General features: G+C 39.0%; 1 long non-coding RNA gene across 5 annotated transcripts in view; it reads left to right on the plus strand.

Moving 5' to 3' along the window:
- Nucleotides 1-16,537, plus strand: part of LOC122456956 — a 126,916-nt gene that overhangs the window by 67,958 nt on the left and 42,421 nt on the right. The gene's annotated exons all lie outside the window — the stretch shown is intronic.

Consider the following 16,537-nt stretch of genomic DNA (forward strand, 5'->3'; position numbering starts at 1 on the left):
CCGTTTGGTCACCCTAGCTGCTATAGGCCACCAGTTCGTCAATACTGTCAACCCATCTAGCCAGAGAATACCGAGTGAAGCTACAGCTCTTTCCATTCCTTAGCCATTTGCTCCAGGGAGATGAATAGACCCGCTTAGACCTACACACACAGATCTAACTGTCCAGGTAACTCTCACTGGCCAGTATATAGTCAATCAGCTTCAATAGAATCTAGCCCTTGATTTAATTTTATTAACAGTTTACTTTCAACTTAGCTGAGGTGGGGATGTTCAGAATTTTAATCTAGGTCACAAGTGAAAATGAATTGGATTCTCAACACAAACCATCATCATATTTCCAGATTCCAAATGAGTAGCAGTGTAAGAGCAAGAAGAACAAAGTTAATGGAACTCACGGGGTAGCAGGTGAATTAAATTTCTTGCTCTCTGTGCCTACTCTCCACACACACTCACACTCTCTCTCTCAATCACAGACCACCACCAAATCCTCAGGAATGGATCCTTTTCTTTGGTGCAGTAGTTTGCCTTGGGACTTCTGAGTTTTTATCATCCCGAGCGAAAGAAGTCTTAGCTTTTGCCGGTCAGATCTGGGTCAGTTGGTTGGTTAGGCTCTTGACTGGGACTCAGGGGGTCTGACTTGAAATCCTGGCTCCACCACAAGCTTCCTGAGTGACCTTGATGAAGTCACTTTTTTCCTCAGTACTTTAAAAAGAGTGATACTTCCTTTCTCCCACCCTTGTCCATTAAGAAGTAAGAGACATTCCCTGATGTTTACAGTGTGTCTGTACCGTGCCTAGCACAATGCGGCCCTTACCTCCCTGAAGGCTTCTAGGCATTACTGTAACAAACAAATAATGTATAGTACACAGAGATACGTTATGGTGCCAGTCACATAATAGGTTAGACAGACTAACCCTAGAGATCTGTCCAACTTTAATTATAATTGAGGTATTTTATAGTAATTTCTCCTGCTCTTGTTCTAGTTCTCAAAAAAAAAAAAAAACACCCTAGATAATTCACAAGAATCAAAGCAATAAATACACTGTAACTTACACTCTTGATTGGGTTTCCTTTTTTGGAGGGTATGTGGAAAAGGAGATCTATAAATCACACTAACTGGTTAACACAACTGAGATACTGTATATGAAATCAGTAAGGCCTCATTTATTTCTAGTCTTAATTCTAATGTCCCCCAAGGACCAAATAAATGTAAAACCTGATTCTACTGTAGTAACAATGTCTGCTCATTGAAAAGTCTGAGGACACTGTGAAAGTCTGATTCCAAAGCATGCTGCAGGTGAGCCATTGCCAATGCTGACAGAGATGACAAGTAATTAAGCTCATAAAAGAGGCGGGTTTAACGATGAGAATTGTCCATATGTGTTTCAGCATTTCCTATTAACTCTTGTTAAATGCTATTTTTAAAATGTAATTGTATTCAGAACTGGATTTTTGGCAGCTTCCTTTTCCACATAGGATACACCCTTACACCATCGTATCACAGTGGCATGTGTATTGTTTGGCTTCCAACCACACACCTTTGATGAAAGGAAACATGAAAACACTTACGCAGCGATTCTAGTGCCCAGTATCTCTTTCTAAACATTGGTCACCTTTCACCATGATTAGTGAACTCTACTTTTTTTTAATTTAAAGAAATAGAATAATACTTTCTGGTTTTCCTATTGTCTTCCCTTCCTCTGCAGATTCCCTCCAGCCCCACACACATGCCATCTGGTTCCCCCTATTGTATAACTGATTTTACATTCTCCTAGGACCCAGGCCTTCACAAGGCATAAATTGTGACTGTTTCATTAATGCTATGGCTGAAACTTTTAGCCAGACCCTCGGCTGGTATAATCAACATATCTTCATGGAAATCAATGGAGCTGTGCTGATTTATATCAGCTGAGGATCTGAACGATTGAGTTAAGAAGGGAATTGGATCTGAATCTCAATCTGTTTCTACTCTTTCTACACAATGTTGCACTCTTGGGTAGCCACCTACATTGGTGCATTCTGATATGTTATCATTTTATCACCACTTTCCACAGGTGTAAACGGTGACATCTGGTGCAAGACAGTGGAGAATTGGGCCCTGTATATGCCAATACAGGGTAAAAGACTACTACAGTAGTTAAAAAAAATCATGCATATAGCCTGTGTAAAACATACTTCCTTTATATCTATATTTATAGGTATAGGTATACAGAGAGAGAGAGATGTGAAGTAGAGTACAAAAGCTCAGTTTTATGGACAGCAGGTAAAATCTGTGCAGCCCAAAGAGGAGGGTTGGATTGCTAACTAGTGAGAAGTGAGTTATATGTCATGAAAGGCAATCTGAAGACAGTCAGAGAGCCAGTTACACAGATGACAAGGATTGCATGAGACAAAGTAGCCTAGTGTGGAGAGACTGACAAGATGAAAAGACATCCTGGTGTTAGGGAACAGCCTGGAGATGGGGTCTGGAAGGAGGGTAGGGCAGAACAGTAAAGTGGAATTTGAAACAAGAGGGTCAGTGACTCTCTGTGGAGATGGGTTAACTTCTCACATCAAGAAATGGATGAACCATCACTTTCGTAAGCCAATGTTAATTGTTAGCAACTTCTTACTTTTCAACAGCATGTCCTATTAAGGAGAGAATTATTTTATGCTCTTGGGGCATTACTTATATGCTGAAGGCTTGGAAAATAGCACACAAGTATAAAGGTGCTTTAAAATATAGCAGATAATTTTGAAAGACTGCCAACTCAACATTTGACAAGACTTTAAGAACTTTACTCTGCATCTGCAACACTAGTTTGATCAAGAACAATACACTTTGTGATTAAAATTAAAGCCTCAGAACACAGAACCATTATATCTGTTACCAAAGAAACAAGATGTAATCAAGAATTTTTGTGAGAAGTCATATTTTGTCTACTATACTTTCTACATTATTTAATAGCCTCTTAATATGTAGACCTTGTTTAAAACAATAACTAATTTAAGATGTGTAAACAAAAAAAAATCTGTAGTCAAAGATAAAACTTAAACGTATTTAATTTTCAAATCTATTAGGGTTTCTAAAATAATTTTGTAAGAACCAGATACTAACTAGCAGAATTACTTAGAGTAAAGCTAGAACCTTGCTGACCAAAATGGAGACCCCTCCATGAGTATTATAAAAACAATAATTTAATATTTATATTGTGCTGGTACTTAGCACAATGGAGCCTCCAACCTGGTTAGCCACTAAGTGCTGTACAAACATATGGTAGGAAAAAAGGCTGAATTTGTGGAAGCTTCTTACCCATCCTGCTCGTATCTATGGATGCAATTAGTAGCTGGCTTAAAGGAAACATCCCTTATTATTACTTGCCTCTCTTTCCCCATAGCAAATCCAAGTGTAGCATTGACACAGCCTAACTTTTCAGGAGAGGAAGGATAGAAGATTTGTGTGGTTGATGGTCGCTTCATCCCAGAGGAGGAGGTGAGTACATGAAGTGTTTTAACATGTGGCTGTTAATTATTGCCGTAGCAACCAGAGCCCCCAAAGTGCTAGGGTGTCATACAAAGGGATAGCAAGCAAGAGAGAGAGTCCCTGCCCCAAAATGCTTACCCTCCTAGGCACCAACTGTCGACTGAGACTGGAGGGACTGCCCATGGTTCTTGTTACAGGATCAGGGCCTAAATTAAGACAAGATGCACATGAATTAGAGTCAGATGGTAAATAGGCTATTCTCTCCCCCAACCTGCACCACAGAAATCTTAGAAAAGCAATCTCTTCCCCCCTCCCCCCCCGCAATTTTAGGGGGGGGTTTGGACAATGTCTAACAAAACATCAGGTTTCTGAGGAAAGCAGCCATTTTCTGTGAAAATCTTTGCTTAGTTGAAAATCCAATTTTCCATTGAAAATGTGTTCCATGGAAATTGTTTGACCAGCCGAAGTGTGGTTTAAACACCCACAAGGGACTTTGAGTGGGTAGGTGAGGTAGACTTTCCATCTGAACTTGAAATTCAAGCTGGGCCAAAGGAAGGACTTTGTAGGGTGGCATGGCTAGGAGAGTTATAATAGACACCGAGTGGGTTATATAGAAACAATGGAAAATATGTTAAGAGATCACTCTCTAAACGTAAGATCAGTTAAAAAATCAACTGTGGTGTCTGAGGAAGTAGGGAGAAGGAAAGATAATTGTTGTGTGACAATGTAGGTGATAAGACTCCAGAACCTTCCCTTGAGCAAACTGGGAGAAAACCCCATTCATGCTATAAGAGTGAGAGTAAACAGAGGAAAATCTGGTTCAAATTATTTTCCATTCTGGCATTTATTCCATAAAAGTGTAATGCTCATTGGAGACATGACCCAAAACACAAATGGCTGCTTTACCTGATACACAGCATCTTAAGGTTAGAGCTGGTCAAAACATGAAATGAAACTTTCATAAAAATATAAATGGACCATTTTTTTGTCAAAATGTTGCAAACATTTTCATGTTTTGCCCAGCTCTAATTATATGCAAAGCTTTAACCAAGCAAAGAGTGCAATTTACTGTTCTGGATAAGCTGCTGATACTTGGTATAACTTTTGCATCATAATATTTACTTCCTGGTCCTGGTCCCGTTGCAAAATCCTACATCTGCTCAAAAGTTGTACTGTCAACTTTTATAAACTGTTTTCAGGAGGAAGTTAATAGGTACATATATCAAGCCTGATGACACCACTTGTGTTATATGATGTAGAAAAGAATATCATTTTTAGAATTCTCCTCCAATAGGTGTGGTGTTTGTTCTGGAATGATTTTACAGTGTCCCACTTGTCTTGTCTGGATACAAAGGACACTCATAAATCTTTCTCACCAATTCATTTCTTATGGGAACGAATTTATTCCTCTTCCATTTGTCATGATAATCCCAAATCTATCAAAAAGATTCAAAATCTAATGAAGTTCTCTGTTGTCACATCATATTATTTGGTGTCGTAATTACAATGGAATGATTGCTTTTTACTGATGCCTTATACCAAACTTGGTATATTTTCTAGTATATTAAATTCTTCTGTAAACACATAACAAACAGTAGGTATGCTTTAGTACAATAATCGAGAACCCTGTGAATTTCTCTTAGAGTCAGATGTTCTTATTGCTTAATTTGCATTGCATTTTATATTCAATTGCTTTTTTTCAAGAAGGATATAAAACTACTGCTTTTTCCTTCTCGCATAACTTTTCAATGCAATACATAGCAGAAATGCCTATTTCAGGATTTCATTGTTTACATTAGTATGTTCCATCGGGAAGTGGTAGATTTTTCTCTCAGATACACAGCTGTGTCTTGAATAATATCCAAACAGGAGGAAGAATACCCTTCTGGCTAATGCACAAGACACCGAGTCCAGTCACCTGTTTTTTTTTTTTTCTGGGCCTGCCACAAAAGTATTGTGTTTTGGTGTGGGCCCTATATAAACTCCCAGTGGGAATAATTGGAATGTTTTCTTTGACTTCAATGGAAGATGAATTGGCCCTTAATATTACAGTGTTTCACCTCTACATTGGGGATATTTTAAATACTTGTGGCCTTATCTTGCAGTCCTTTACTCACCAGTCATCACTACTGCCATATCTAGTAATATTACGTAGCTACGTTCTTTCCCTTTATATTTATTTCATTCTGGTGTGATTTCTCCAAATTTACTCAGAATCTGTAGCAGCACAGCTGTAGTTAGGCAGCTGTAAAATATACATATGGAATAAATGGAAGTCACAGATTAAGGCCAAGAAGGAGGATTATGATCTACTTTTACTTCATGCATAACAAAGACCATAGAACTTCTCCCCGAGCTTTTCCAGCATAGAGCTCAGAACTTGACATTGCCTATATTTAGTAAAAAGAAAAGGAGTACTTGTGGCACCTTGGAGACTAACAAATTTATTAGAGCATAAGCTTTCGTGAGCTACAGCTCACTTCATCGGATGCATTTGGCATTTTTTCCACCAAATGCATCCGATGAAGTGAGCTGTAGCTCACGAAAGCTTATGCTCTAATAAATTTGTTAGTCTCTAAGGTGCCACAAGTACTCCTTTTCTTTTTGCGAATACAGACTAACACGGCTGCTACTCTGAAACCTATATTTAGAAAGAAATCCTATCCTGATTTTAGAGACCTCAAGAGGTGTGGTAGAGTCTCTGGTGAAATCCTGCCTCCACTGAAATCTATGGCAAAACTCTAGTTGATTTCAAGGGGACCAGAATTTCACCATCCATCTCTTACCCAGCTGTTCTAATTAATCAACAGTTGCCCAGGAGTTCAAAAATTAGCTTGGTTATATTTACATGAGCTGCAATCATACTCTCAAGCTGGAGGTCATCTTCAGCTACTATTGCTCCTGTCAGAACTAGGTTTTGTTCAAATCTTACTGCTTCTGCAATAGGTCAGTAATTCAAACCACCTCTTGCACCCTAGCTTTCCATTTAGATCTGCACACTTCCCAGGCCAGTGAATAAAAGGAAATGAACCATTCTCACCAGGAGTACTGACCAGCAAATATCATCAGCACAATATGATGAACAGAACAACCTACCAAAATATCAGGCTTAGTAAATTCCATTTATGGTGTTAATTTCAAAGTTTGCCTTTAAAACTAGTTTAAAGGTGAATGAGAGGACTATGAGGCTGAAGCCAAAAATTTTGGGATGTCTTCCCTAAGTTAAGTGCATTCTCAGCCAGATGTTCTGCGGTTACAAATGGGCCAGCCAGGCAGCATGGACAGCTCTCAAACTGGCTGACTTGTATAGCACAAAAAAGCCATTTATCCAGTGATGCTCCTGGAAGGAACAGAAAATAGTAAAATGCATTCCTTTTTAGCACCGTGCTAAGCCTAAATTCACTGTATAAATCCATGTAAATCAGTGTTGTAATGGTAAGATCAGGGCAAAATGTTATGCTAGCTTGCAGTTGTAAATGTTTCAACAGAACTTTAAATACAAACCATTTCAAAGGCTGGCTGATGTAAAATCATCTTCACATCCAGTTATGAGTTGGGCTCTTCTAATTTATGTTTTTTAAAAGCCATTGTTCTCCAGCTACAGAAATTTTTTGCAAAGGGCCAATGAAGCGGGCATGAATCTAAGCATGTAAGTTTGGACATATCCCCATTGTATAAGGTTTGCACCTACTTTTAATGAATTAGAAACTAGTACAAGACCAAGGAGACCATTTGTATCCTTCCTGCGAATCTGTGCGAGTTGGTATACAGGTGAAATTCATACATGTAACCCTCTGTAGCGCAGCATTACCGAATATCTCCAGTCATGGGATGTGACTGCCACTCCTGTAAACATAACGGAGCTACTTTTGGGTCCCAGAACGCTGAAGCCACAGTAGTACAGGCGAGTCCCACAAATAATTATCCAGCATTCCAGGCAAGCTTGTGCAACCTGTGCTGGTGCAGCTAGACTGCTCTGGTATCTGAGCTAGCTGGATTAAAGCTAATTCAGAGGTGTCTATAAGAGCTGCAATCACACCCCTCGATTGCAGTGTAAACATATCTTCAGTCCGTTAGCCGAACATCTGCTCCCCTCATTATTTCCTATCATTTTTGCCAAAACAAGAGGCTTATGTCTGAAATGAACTCGGCACAAAATAGAAGTGACTAAGTCTTTAACCCCAGAGGGGAGCATGCAAGAACTATAACAGGTGAATAAGCAAAGATGCAGCAACTTCAGACTCTGTGTTTGGGGAATAAAGGATTAGCTTTGGAACAAATGCAGCTCCCGTGTCAGGAACTGGCTCCCCTTGGCTTAAATCCAAATCCACATCAAAAACTCATTCAGAATGAAGTTAGCTATCAATTCTGAAAAGTAACTTCAGACTCTGGCCCTGATTTTCAAAGATGAAGAACTCCTATTGTAGACAATGGAAGGTGCTTAGTATTAGAGCTGGTCAGGAATTTTCTGACAGAAGGTTTTTTGCAGAAAATAATGGTTCATGGGAAAGGGTCAGTTTCATTTAAGCTGCTGATTTGAAAAAAAAAATCAATGTCCCATTTTGACATTTTCAAAACTACAACTTTCATTTTTTGTTTCAAAACTACTTTGTTGTAAAACTTTTTTAAAAATATAAATTAACTAGTTGAAATGAAAGCTGAAATTGAAACAATGTTTTGATTGACTTGATTTTGATTATTTTTTTTTATTATTGGTTCAAGAAAACTTTTGAGATACTGACTTTTTGGCCTGATTCGAGATGGAACATTTTTTTGAAAACTCAAGCTCTTTCAGTACAGCATTGCAGAAAGCACATTAGAAATGCTGCTTATTGATCTTTTTAATGGCAAGTTAGACCCCAAAACGACTAAACGCAACACCTACTGCATGCCTTATGAAACCAAGATCCATTACAGCTATCAGACGCTAGGAGTAATTATTACTAACTATAGACAGCTATAAATAAGAATTCAATGAGTACTTGTGGCACCATAGAGTCTAACAAATTTATTTGAGCATAAGCTTTCGTGAGCTACAGCACTTCATCCTTTTTCTTTTTTGCGAATACAGACTAACACGGCTGCTACTCTGAAACCTAAGAATTCAATGAACTTGCAAATGTTCTCACAGCCCCTTCAAGAGAAAATATAATTAAACCATGCAGCAATTTACAATTAAGCACAAGAAAATCAAATCTACAACACTAGAGTTCTTAAATTCTTTGAGAGAGAATTTTTGTGTTTAATAATCTCAGCTTGTTATATATGAAAAACTGAACAAGTGATGGTAGGACATACAGTTTCTCTTTAAAAGGAGTAATTTTGAGCACTGAATCATCAAATTCTCTTGAGTACAACTTTTCACAAACCTTAACTTAGTTATGGTAACAGGAAGGGGAAAAAAATCAGTATTAAAAGAAAGGCAACCCCTCCCCACCCAATGTGTGTTATGTTTCTCCAATCTGCTATTGCCAACTCATTAACATACAGGTTATACCACATCCTTCACCACTCTTTGATATTCCCATTCTGAGCCATGCTCATACTTCTCATTTATGAAATTAATTTACTGAGGTTAAATGATAATGTATATTTTACTGCATTTTCTCACTGCAAACACAAGACATGTCAGGCCTCCCAGGGAAGAGGGGAACTCTTTCTCTGCATTATTCTCACATATGCTGTAAAGGAGATTGCATTACCATCCCTGCTGATTGCTGGCTTGTGGAAAGAACTCCAATCAGTGGTTAGCCATAACAGCATCCCAACCATTTTGGAAACGGCTTAGCTAAATAGAGATGTACAGAAGGCAGTTTTCTCCCTAATACTGATGCATTTTCAATTTATGCAATACAAAGTGCATTGGTCTGCAATGTCCCCTGCTACCGATGATTAATAGCCCATACATTGCAAGGGTCTACAGAGAAAAGTGCCAAGGGAAGCAGATGCAGTGGGTGTTATATTATCATGACTGCAACAAACTCATTCAGTGGTGTCAGCTATGGCTGCGGGATTCTGATTATGAAATATGATGCGTGTTGAATTTAATGGCTTTCTCTGCCCTTCTGGTGAGTTCACTGCTTTCCAATGTCATTTTGTGTTCTCATCTGAGTGGTAATAAAAGGAATATCATTGACTGTGCTAGCTCTGTAACCACTGTGTGTTTTACAATAAATTGTGTTTCAGGACCTTTCTACCCAGGAGAGCGTACAGGGCCAGAACGTAATATTCCCCAGCTTTGCTATGTGACTGCTTTCTGTGAGAAGGTAGGGAATTGCCCTTCTATGTGAGAGGACGGTCATTTTTTTTCTAATGGTTAGGTAGTAAAAGGTCAGTTTGGATTGCAAATAATAAAAAATAAGATAAAACTACAAAACAAACAGGAGCTACACACTAGGAATTATTACATTATAGTGACGGGGATAAAAACTGATCAAAATAAAAATTCCAATAAGCAGCTTAGAGATATGGAACTGCACGACTGGGTGGGAAGTTGGAGAGGATGGAACTCTGACATTTTGGTTCTATACTAGCAATGTAGGTGAGATAATTAACATGTCAGGGCCAACAAGTCATTTTAAAAGGGGGTCTGGACCATAGAGCTGATGCCTTACTTACACTTTAAAAGGTTTAGCTATAGCAGCAAACCCTTCTAGTGTAGACCCAGCTTAGCCCAGCAAAGAAAGTACAGAATGAAATAAGCTATCCCAGAAAAAGCACTTTTATGCCAATGTAATTGTGTCTACACTAGGGCATGGGCCAGTATAAAAATATCGTAACAAAAATCACGCCTCTAACAGACATTACTACACTGGCAAAAGTTTGTAGTGTAGACCTGGCCTAACCTACTGAGAACAGAGATAGGAAGAAAGGCCTTAAACCCAAGCAGGGTTGCATGTTTGAGTGGATTCTGATATTTTCACCCTTACTGGTCCAATCTGATTACAGTGGAAATGATAGGGGGCTCAGCCACACACAGGACTGGGCACTTTATTACTGAACGGGGTGGTGCTGACAAGGATGAATAGACAACAAACCATTTGAGTCCCTCCGACGAAAGGCATTACAGAAGTGTCATAAAAAACTTGTAAGAACTTCCCACTTCTGTCTATGCTGCAAGCTGTGGCCACTTGGAACTTCATGACAACAGAGGGTTAGAACTCGGATTCTCTTGCTCCAAATTCATATCCGCTGCTATTGAGCTGCTTCACCTTGAAACTTAAAGTATTTACCTGTATAACTTTGGCCTACCTTAGTGTTGTTTAAAAGGCCTTTTTTACAAAGAATCTAGAAATGGACTTGCCTCTTTCAAAATAATACAGGACATTTTTAACCTTGTTTTTCCTTTCTCTCTCGTTGGAATGCCACTGCTATTCTCTATCATATTTTATGTATGAATACTTAAAAAAGCTTAGCCTAAAGGACAAAAGAGAATTTTCTTTTGTCTTTTCAGACTACACTTCATATTCACATGAAAATGTATTTTAACAAGATTTAAAACCATTATACGTTTTATCAAGGCCTTTCCCTCGAGGGGGAATGAAAGCACATTAACATGGTGGCTCTGCCTCTTCCCCCTCTCCCCCCATCCCTTCATTGTTTGCTGAAAAACTTGTACTGTTGAAAGGTGAAAATGTCAGCCAGAAATCTCTGATCTGCCACAAACTGAAGTTATAAATTGGGGTAATAAAAGCAGGGCACTGTCCCCCTTTGGATTTTGCCTTCCCAATTGTGAGACTTCAAAAGCACTATGAATATTCACTGAGGAAGAGGTGGAAGAAAAAGTCCTAAGAACAAAGTGATGAGCTTGAATGACAGATTGTGCTGCCTCCTTCTAAGCCTGTTGACCTGCTCTTGTGATTCTCTCCGTATTCAAGAGCAAGGAAGGATCTCTTGAAGGTCTGACTGCCAACAGCCCAGAAATGAAGGCAACAAACCAGTTCTGAGGCGCAAAGCACCGTTGCCACTAAGTGCTTTCAAAGGTGCTTCACACTTCTGAGAATCACAAAAAAAGGAGCCACTGTTATTTGGAGCATCATAGAAGCAGTTGGCAATGATGGGCCATCCCTGGGTATTCTGCTTTAGAAACTGGTCTTTTTATGAATGCTGAGGCTGGCTTAGGGCTGAGAAGAACCATTTCAAGGGGACATGAAATGCCAAATGCTACCTTGAATGTACAGTGAAAATGAGAGATGGCAAAGCCAAGGCATTAGTACAAGGGGGTAAATAAAAAGCTTCAGTGTTAGCAAAGGCAGATGAAAGTTTTTTCTGGCTGCTAGGGTTCCTAACCAGAATTAAAAATCAAAGCTTGTAATATTACAGTTTTGGGTGATGTTTCAGCATCCCTTACTCATATCCTGGGATACAAGTGGTGGGTGAGAACCCAAGACGAAGTCCTGTCAATGCAACTGGAAGTGGGTGGGAGTTGAGGATGCTCTACTTTTTGCAAAGTCTGTTTCAAAGAAAGTTCAAAGCTATGACTCTGGCCATGGTCCAGGAAAGATGAAGAAGCTGCTTACATTCCATTGACTTAAATGGGAAGCATATGCTTCGCTATAAACATGTGAGTAATCCTATCCCTGTTCAGCAAAGGAAGGAAGCAAGCAAGCAAGCAAGCATTTGCTTGCATGCTTTTCTGAACTGAGGTCTCTACTCTGACCCTGGAACCCAGACTTCCTTAACAATCATGCTCAGCATTTTCCACAGCAAGCTTTGACTACCTGGAATGGACAACCTGGGAGTTCCCCATGCTATTATACATGATTTATCATATGACAAGTAAAAGGTTTAAGAAATGAACATTTTTAATTATCTCATTCATTTCCAGGGATCCTGCAGTTTCAAATTAGCTCAACCTCACTCTCTTCAGACTTCCGCACTGGTCATTCACAAAGACTCACTGACTGTCAACAAGTGCTCCTCAGGCTGAATTAAAACCCATCAGCCCTGATGACGCTGTCATACCAGCATTCTGATCAATCTTATATCTAAAATGCTAGATTGCTGTTTTTCTACTTGGCTGTTGAGATATTTTTGGCACCTACCATGTCTAGCCAAGGCTTGTCCAAGGCCTGGTTTTCTCTCTCTCTCTTTTAAGGCCTCACTGGAAACTGAAAGGTTATGATAAGGTAGAAAGGAATTCCATCTACTGTATTGTAGCTCATCAACCTAAAACAGAACAAAAATATTTCTTCCTTGGAGTCTGTATTTACCTTAGATGTTACTAAATTAGGTTTTCAATTTTAGTTTGACATGAGTTTATTCTTTAAATGGTATTCAGAAAGTGCTCTCTATTCATAATGTTAAGGACATAATATTACTAAACATTTATATAGCATTTTCACTGGTGGGTGCTTTAGAAAGGTGAATAAGCAGTAGTTACAGCTTAGGAAACAGAGGCACATAGAATTAGCGACTAACCCAGAGCATCAGAGGGAGTTAGAGCCAGGAATAGAACCCATGTCTTTTCCTTCCATCCCACTTCACCACTCTCGTGACATGGCGCTGTTATAACAGCACAGATGCATCCAATCCAGTTGGCTGAACTATATTAAAGAGCAATTTTAACTAAAATGATGATTAAACACACTTCTGAAAATGGTTAAAAGGCAGCCTAGATAGCTCATAACCAGAGCATGGGGTTGGGGAAAAAGATTAATGTACTTGGAGTTTTCCCTTAGTATGCATGAAAGCACAAAGGCACTAATAATCTCTTCAAGCAGAGGAGCTATTATCCCCAGGGGAAAATAGCTCAAGGATAGAAAAAGAATTTTGATATTATATAGGGACATTATCTCTTTTATATGAAAACTAACAATTTCAGTTCTTTCATGCAGGACTAACTACCTTAATTTTACCTGTGTGCTTGCACCTGTGTGAGGACAATTTAGAAGTGCCAGTAAAATACACTGCAAGGATTCTATTTTAAGTCTCTACGTTTGCACTTAATTTGCTTTATCACATAGGCATAGGAATTAAAGGCCTTCACAGTTTAGGCAGCTTGCCAATACCTATTTTATAGCAATAAAATATGTACAAATTAAGGAATCTCATGTGGAAAATTCATTCAGCAGCCTCAAAAGCCAAATGAATGGTAATTACTTTGAACACAATGTGGTGGCAATCAAGCAAGATTGGATCATGCTTTTAAATGTATGTCTAAATTTTTAAGAACTAAGATAATTATGAATTATGAAAATAACTCAGACAATGCCACAGCAAAGCTGCTGCCTGTGAAACAAGAGGCACATTCTTTGAGGAGCAGAGAGGAAATCATTTCAGCACCTGCATGGGAATAATCAGACATAGTTACCGATTGCTGGACTGATCCTTTTTGTTTCTTCTAGCTATCATTTGATACTTGAGGGCGACTTGAAGTGTCGAAAACAGGGAAGCCTTTATATAATATTTACAAATAAGATTCTATCCTGGCTACAAGAAGCACTGGTAATTCTTTTCAGTTCATATTCACATGTGCCAATGTAAAATTAATGGATCGTAAGCTAAATATGAGTCAACTGTAAAACAGTTGCAAACAAAAACAAAAAAAAACCCCATCATTCTGAAATGTATTACCAGGAGTGTTGTAAGCAAGACTTATTCTTTCGCTCTACTCTGCGCTGATTAGGCCTCCACTGGAGTATTGTGTCCAGTTCTGGGCGCCACATTTCAGGAAAGATGTGGACAAATCGGAGAGAATCCAGAGAAGAGCAAGAAAAATGATTAAAGGTCTAGAAAACATGACCTATGAGGGAAGACTGGAAAAAAACCTGGATTTGTTTAGTCTAGAGAAGAGAAGACTGAGAGGGGACATAAGTAAGTGTTCAAGTACATACAAGTAGGAGGGAGAAAAATTGTTCTCATTAACCTCTGAGGATAGGACAAGAAGCAGTGGGCTCAAATTGCAGCAAGGGCAATTGAGGTTGGACATTAGGAAAAACTTCCTGTCAGCACTGGAATAAGTGGCCTAGGGAGGTTGTGGAATCTCCAGCACTGGAGATTTTTAAGAGCAGGTGAGACAAACATCTGTCAGGGATGGCCTAATCCTAGTCCTGCCATGAGTGCAGGGGACTGGACTTGATGACCTCTCGAGGTCCCTTCCAGTCCTATACTTCTATACCATCTTAGTTCTCTGTTTCTTTTATTGAATCATGAAACTAAGCTTAATGCTTATCTAGCTACACATCCCTGAGTGAAAACATACATTTGGGTTCATTTTTCAAGGGTAAAGTTTGAACAGCTTTGAAGCAATATAAACTTTTACTCTTCATATGATGGGCAAATATTACTATATTTGTTCTTTTCTTGTATTATCCCTGGAAACCCTTTTGTTCCAGGAGTCAAGTCAGTAGAACAGAATTGGATTCACGTCAGATCATGTAGAATTCACAAATGAAACTCTAGGGAAGTGGAAAAGGCATTTTTTTCTCCAGTAAATGAAAACAAAACTGTCAGGGCGCTAGTCTGTATGCCATGGTGTTGTAGCTGTCAGTCCTACAATATTAGAGAGACAAGGTGGGTGAGGTAATATCTTATTGGACCAACTTCAGCTTTTTAGGTATTTGTTTGTGTTGTGTGTCCCCTTCCCCCTGGCGTGTAACTGTCTAGTAGGAAGAATATTATTCACAAAAAGGAAAGGAGTACTTTGTGGCACCTTAGAGACTAACACATTTATTTGAGCATAAGCTTTCGTGCTTTCGAGCATAAATAAATGTGTTAGTCTCTAAGGTGCCACAAGTACTCCTTTTCTTTTTGTGAATACAGACTAACATGGCTGCTACTCTGAAAAGATTATTATTGTTACTGTATATGGTATTAGTTAGTCCATAACTGGAACACTGCATCCGGTCCTGGTATCCACATTCAGAAATTACGTTGATTAATGAGAAAAGCTTCAGAAAAGAGCTATGAGAATGATCTGACGTCTGGGAAAACCTGTCTCACAGTGAGAGACTAAAAAAGCTCAAACTATTCAGCTTATCAAATGGAAAGTTCAGAGGAGACTTGATCAGGGTCTAAAGTATGTACAAAGAGGAAATATAGTAGAGAGCTCTTCAGCCTAGCAGACAAAAGCATAATAAGGCCGATGACTGGAAACTGAAACTAGACACATTCAAATTAGAAATAAGACATTTTTTAATAGTGAAGGTAATTAACTACTGGAACAATTTGTCTACAGCTGTGGTGGATTCTCCATCACTTGAAGTCTTTAAATCAAGACGGGATGTTTTTCTAAAGGAGACATGCTATAGCTTAACCAGAAATATGGGCTTGATTGCTTGGTAAACTTCAATGACCTGTGTTATGCCAGAGGTCAGACTAGATGATCATAATAATCTCTTGACCATAAAAATCTATGACTCTGTGCTTTAGTTAAATGGAATCAGCAAAAGGAAATAGCTGAGGGGGGAGCTTTTCAAAGGTGAGTTAGGCACCCAACTTTCATTGACCGTCAATGGGAGTTGGGAGCCTGATTCCCATGTATGACTTTGAAAATCTCCCTCTAGAAGTGTCAAGCATAATGCACTCAACTACACACCAATTTCAAGGCAACAGATTTGACCAATGATTCATTGCATGTTAAGATTGGTGTATGAACCTTAAAGGGTTTTGATAGATTAAATTTGGTCGGCATACATAGACTCACCAGGATAGATAGGATCCCAATCTTATCGAAACCACCCAGATTTCTTAAACCTGTACAACTGGCCTGGGAGTCTGAGGACAGGTGTTGTCTCAGGTGGTTTCTCGTATTTCTGCTTCTCTGTAGGACAACACTACTGCAATAAGAGCCTCACTCAGGACTGGTTTAGGCAAGAGAATTTTAGTAAAATATTCCTACCACTGGTTCAGCTGTACTACTTTGAGTATCTTTGACAACCCTGCCTACAGCCTGGATAAAAATACCAGAAGCCACTAGAGCCTTGTCTATGCAAAGACTGCAACAGAACCATGATGGTAGACGCTATCATGTATCTCAGATATTTATATGCCCCCTCCACCCCGCAATCACAATAATATCTGAGCACCTCACCCTCTTTAATGTAATTATCTGCACAACACCTCTGTGAGGTA

Source organism: Dermochelys coriacea, chromosome 17 (assembly GCF_009764565.3).
Source record: "Dermochelys coriacea isolate rDerCor1 chromosome 17, rDerCor1.pri.v4, whole genome shotgun sequence".
Taxonomy (NCBI): domain Eukaryota; kingdom Metazoa; phylum Chordata; order Testudines; family Dermochelyidae; genus Dermochelys; species Dermochelys coriacea.